The sequence below is a fragment of the Camelus dromedarius genome, chromosome 14 (assembly GCF_036321535.1).
Source record: "Camelus dromedarius isolate mCamDro1 chromosome 14, mCamDro1.pat, whole genome shotgun sequence".
In the NCBI taxonomy this organism is placed as follows: domain Eukaryota; kingdom Metazoa; phylum Chordata; class Mammalia; order Artiodactyla; family Camelidae; genus Camelus; species Camelus dromedarius.
In genome coordinates, this window is record NC_087449.1 from 41,601,342 (window position 1) to 41,607,347 (window position 6,006).

A 6,006-nucleotide genomic window follows, 5' to 3' on the forward strand; every position below is an offset into this window, starting at 1 on the left:
GGTTATAATATCATAATATTAATATAATAATAATATCAGGTGTGAGCCAGGTGCTGCTCCAAGTACTTTCCTTACATTTGTTCATTTATTTTTCACAAGAGCTCTATTAGGTAAATATCATCATCCCCATCTTACAGATGAGGAAATTGAGGCAGAGCTAAGATAGGTAAGTTACCCAACCTCAAATGCTTATAAATAGCAAAGCCAGGATTTGTATCTAGGCAATTTGATCTCAGAATTGCTCCTAACCTTTTTATTGTATGGGTTCCTGGGATGAGAGCAATGTGGGGTCCCCCACCCTGCACCTGGCCTGGATTTGAGTTTCCAGGGTTAGGGTGCGGGCAAAAGCTAAAGAAGCTGATTTTATGGGAGTGTTTGAGATGCAGTATGCACAAGCACAGCTCTCTGGGGCCCAGAGGACAAGGCGCGGAGCGGTGCAGGAATTCAGCCCCTGCGTCTTTATTTCTTCCATCCCCGCAACCCCCACCCCCTCCCACCTTGGCCTTGATACAGAGCCCAGAACTGCTTTGACATCCAAAGGGCAGGGGATCCAAAGGGGTGGCCTGGCATTGATATTTCATGATGGGAGTGATGGTGGGGAGGATTCTTCAGACATGTTCAATGGTAGCAGATATGCAGACACATGAGCTTGGGCAACTCCGAGCCTGAATCATTTGGGCATAACAAATGGTTAAACCAAATGTGACCTCACTTGTGCTTGTGGGTTCTTCAGCTCTGTGACACATCATGCCACAGTCAGGAACTCATTTAATTCTTATATCAACCCATTTCACAGATAAAGACACCAAGGGTCAGAGAACCTGATTGCCCAAAGTCATTCAACCGTTAGGTAGCAGCAGAGTCTGGCAGACCCCAGCTGTCCACATCTCTAGTGCCCCTAGAAGTGCCAACCCTCCTGAGGGAATTCCCTATGTCCCCAAGGATACTTCCTACTGGGGACCAGGGTATCCAGGTCTCCTGCAGCCTGGCAGAGGTCTATCTACCAGGGTGAGCCTCTGCCTCACCCGCCCACCCTTGTGCTAGGGACAGAAGGGGGACTTTATGTGCAATCTGCCCGACTCTCCAGAAAGCACTTAGGTTTACGATGTGCATGAAATTGATCGCCAGTTGGCGCGGCCCCCGCTCACTCAGTGCCAGCCCAGCGCTGGCGGGAGGCTGCCCCCCAGCCCCTGCTTTCAAGAAGCATCAAAGCCGCCTGCCAAGGCCCCTCGTGAGGGTCCTTCTCCACTAACAAGTGCCGAGTGGAGGGGGGAGGTCTGCCCAAAGACCTTTCCACAGCACACATCCCCCCCCCCCCCGCCCTATGGTAGTTAAATAGCTCCGTGTTTTATGCCAATTCCAGCCTCTCCTGCTTCCCCTCTAACGAGCTGATGCCTTCAAAGGCCCCAGTAATTGGTGTTTGCGCCTCACACACCACGACGCTTTGATAGTCACTTAGGACGTGGGTCCATCCATCACACCCACTGTACAGAAGGTTGCTCACCTCACTGCACCAGGGTGCCCAGCCAGTGTGTATCTGTTCCTGTGTGCACATGGGAGAGTGCCCACGTGCCTTGTTTCATATGTGAAGGACATGTTTATACACACATGTGCACAGGCACACATACGTGCACATGTGTGTATAAATGCTTCTGTGTATGTGTACGTTAGTGCACGTGCATGGGTGAACACTACCATCTGTGCACATGGGAGTATGCACTAGTGTGTGCACACACTTTCCTGGGTGGGTGTGTTTGTGTGCATATGCAACAGAGCTTGTGTGTGTTTTATGCAAGCACTCATATGCTTTGTGTGTTTTGTGTGGTCATCTGCTTGCAGGCAGGCGTGTACATATGAAATTTTGCAAGTCAACTAATAAAGTACATGTTCATGTCCAAGTGCATTGGTAGGTATGTGGGTTTGTATGCCTAAGTGCAGGGGAGGGCTGATATGTGCATTGGGGTGCATGCAGGTGGGATGTGGAGATGAGGGAATCTCTGGGGTATCTGTGTACCCATGGCTTGCACGTACTTGGGCATTTGCATGTGATGTGTGGAGGAAAGGTGTGACATACTAGTCAAGGGCTCACAGGCTTTGGGTTTGAGGCCTGGCTCTGCCATTTTCTAGCTGTGCAACTTTGGGATGATCACCAAACCTCTCTCATCAGTTTGCTCATCTGTAAAATGGAGATTATAAAAATACCTACCTCATACTGTTGTTAGGCAGATCAAACGGGATAATACAACAAAAGCCTAATCTGATTCTTCCCTCTCCACTGAAAACACCTGCAGCATGTAGACCCCACCCCCCAGCCCCATCTGGCCTCAACAGTAGCTGCCCAGCAGGGACCCTGTGGACACTTAGGGTGAGAAATGGCTGGGCCTGGTTATTGCAGAGTAACAGCTACAACCTCTGAGAGCTTTGACGCATCCAAAGTGAGTTCACACTTTTATTACCTCCCTTTGACAGGTGGGGAACTGAGGTGCAGAAGCAGGCAGGAGTTGATGGCAGAGCAGGAACTTGCTGTCAGAAGACACAGCCTACAGCCGGGCTGTGGGAAGTCAAGATGTCTCTCATTTCCAAAGGAGAGGGGGAGGCTTCAAGAGGACGGAAGAATGCACACCTTCGTGCACACCATGCACACCATGCACAAATACGCAAACCTGCAGCAACGGGCTTTCCTTACCTGCCCCCAGCCTGAGACACCTTCTCCAGGGGAGCATCTCCTGGGGACTCAGGCCGAGTATGGCAACCCCCAAGATGCCCAGCCCTGTCCCTTTTGTAAACACAGCCCTAGTCTATGAGAAACTGAGGCCCAGAGAGGGAAAGGAGCTTGCTGAAAGGCATGGTCCAGAAAAGAGCTAGAGCAGAAGCCCCTGGCAGGCAGGCCATGACTCACCCCTGGCTCTCTTCACTCACCACACAGCCTCAACTGGCATTGACCAGGCAGGTGAATCATGGGCAGGGTAGAGTTCTCCCCACGGGCAGTTCATAGGGCCTTCAAACCCACCTAGTGGTCAGCCCAAGGGTCCACTGTGTCCCCATTTGGTGGGAACATGGCCTCTAGACCTGGGCTCCTATACTCCCCGATCCAAGATTGTTACCAGTGGGTGTTACTATTTTTCTCTTCATATTTTGCAGAGAACATGTTACTTTTTAAATTTTAAAAACATGAAAACTTAAAAAAAATTGCAACCAGTAGCAGCAGCAGCATTGCACTCTTGCCAGTTGACACTGACTGTCATTAGCACCGCCAGCCCCCAAAGTCATCACCATCTCCAGCATCAGAGTATGACTCTGCCCGCCCCCCACCAATTCCCACCCCTTAAACTGTCCTTATCCCCCAGCCCTTCATTAATGTCTCTGAGGTGGCTCCAGAATCAAGCAAAAATGGTCTTCTGCCACCATTGGCCTTTCTCCTCCCACCCCCATGTTCATTCCAGGATCACATGACCTGAAGCCCTCCCCAAATCTGCATCCCTCCCTGCTCCCCAGAGCCCCTGGCCTCGCCTGTCCTGCAGAAATTTCGGGCTGGGCTTTGGCCCTGAAGTCCTCGCTGGGGTCTGGCAGCCAAACAAGGGAGCCAGGAGGGCAGGAGGGCTGAGCGGCCCCCTCCTCAGGCCTGGCGCCCCACCCACCCAGCCGGCGGTCTGTCTGCCTTCCTGAGCTCATTAACTGCAGGTCACCGTTCAGCAGGAAAGACAAGGCGTGGGTTCTGCGGGCGTTCATTAGCCGTGAGAGGAACAGTGTGTGTGAAATTAGCAGTCACCTGAGGACCTCGATAATTTCATAATTAGGAGGCCTAATGGCTCCAGCTCTGGATGCCAAATGACTTAACCCCTTGCCTGCTGGGCATCTAATCCCCAGTCCAAGGCTGCAGTCCCCTCCCCCATGGCTCAATCGTGTTCCTTTCTGCCACCCCTGGTGCCCAGCACCAGGGTTGGCACAGAGGGGGTGTGAAAGCCAAGTTTATGAAGTGAATGAATGAATGACTGAAGAGGTATCTGAATGGAGAAAGAGCTTCAGCCCCCGAGGCAGGTGCTCAGGGGAGGAATGACTCTCCATCTGCGGGAGTAGGTGTGCGGCTGTGTGCATGCCTGTATGTGTGTGTATGTGCGTGCGCACGCACGTGCAGATCTGTGCTGTCTGCTTCTAGGAACCGTGCGTGCATCTGTGTCCACACTCACATCTAGGATACTCCTTCTGCTCCCTCCTATGCTATGTGGCTGCTCTGTGATGGGGTCCCACGTGCTTCCCTTGAAGCCAGCCTCCCCTGGCACCACCCAAATAATGGTGACTCCATAATTTCTACATGGGGCATTTGGTGGGAAAAGCAGGCCTAGGGGGCTTGCCCTGAACTTGCATTTGCTTAGTAAGTAACCTATTCTTATTTAGATTGAATGTTTGTTTGAGAGGGTGGTGTAAATACTGGGGGCTAACTAAAGTCACACCCTTTAGTGTGGGGAGCTGATCCTGACAGCCTCCAGAGACCCCCCAGCCTCTCTCAGCCTGCTCCCCCCACCTTCCAACAATTCCCTGGTCCTGAAGAGCTGAAGGCTGAGGTGGAGGGTGGGATGCACCTGGCCCCAGGCTGGTTCAGGCCTCCCCTAATCTGGGAACCACTGATTCTGAGGCTCCCATGGCCCTGCCTTCCTCCCCTAATTGTGGAGTGGGAATTAGGGGAGAGGGAAGTGGGGGAAGAGATGAGTGGGGTGAGAGGGGAGGAGAATAAAGAAATACAGAAGAGGAGGTGTGGGGAGAACCAGAAAGAGACAGAGAGGGAGGACAACAGGGGAAGGAGGAGGAAAGGATGGGAAGTCCCAAGGAGGTGAGAGAGAAGAAAAGAGGAGAGAGGAGATGGGAGGGGAGGGGCGACAAGGAGAGGCAAGGAGGCCCAGCACATTATCAGCACTTAAAAAGCGAGCAGCTCAGTTCTTCTTTGGCACAAATAATGGCTTTTTATGAATAAATCATGTGTCAGACGCCTCCCAAGGAGTGGGCATGGAGGGGGGTGCGTCTGCTGGGCTCCAAGGCTGGCGGGGAAGGGCCAGTTGCAGACCCCCAGCTGCAGGGGTGTTGCCCGCTTTCTCCTGATGGGGCCCAGCAGGGCAGGGCTGTCTCTGGAACTACTGCTGGCCTGAGCCAAGCAGAGCTCAGCCATTACTCTGAGGTGGTCCCACTGCTCCCTGTGCAAAAGGCTGGCCCATCCCAGGGTTGGGAGTGTCCCTCTGCTCAGCTGCCCCCCACCGCAGAGCAGCCCAGAAGGCGCTCCTGGCAGGGGGACACCAGCTCTAGTCCACCCGGAGAGAGGTATGTGCCAAGACAGGCAGACACACCCAGAGAGGGTGGCATGCAACACTCACAACTCACACAGGCACCCCCCGTCTCCGCAGCCCCAGGTGCACATGTGAGCACCCTCGGAGATGGAAACACTGTCATCTCAACCACACACACACACACACACACACACACATGCTCAGGCATGTGCACATATAGACCAGGAGACCCCAACTATCACATAGTCTGACCCTCTCCCAGCACACACTCACACACACACACACACATTCATGGGCCCACACAGACAGATGCATATGGGGCTACATGGACACACACAGACCTGCACACGCACACCAGCAGCCCACCCTCCGTCAGCCTAGGGTGGGGGCTGCTTTACAGCCATATGGAGCCCAGACCCAGCTGGGCTGTCCCAGAGTCCAGGTGTGGGGTGGGGCTGGGACATCAGTCCCATGGGAGTGTCCATTTCTGTGGTCCCCACCCAGTGAGGACACACAGCACACCCCACAGTGAGGTTTAACCCCCGACCTGAGCCCAGAACTGGTACAGGTCCTACCAACTCCGATCTCCTTTGTTCCTCTGCTCACAGCCACCTCCCCAGAGGCAATAGGGGCTGCTGGACAGCCTGGGCATTGGAGGTATACATTCGGGCAGGAACCCTGGCTCTGCCCCTTGCCAGGTGTGACCTCAGAGAATAATTCCAATCTTATT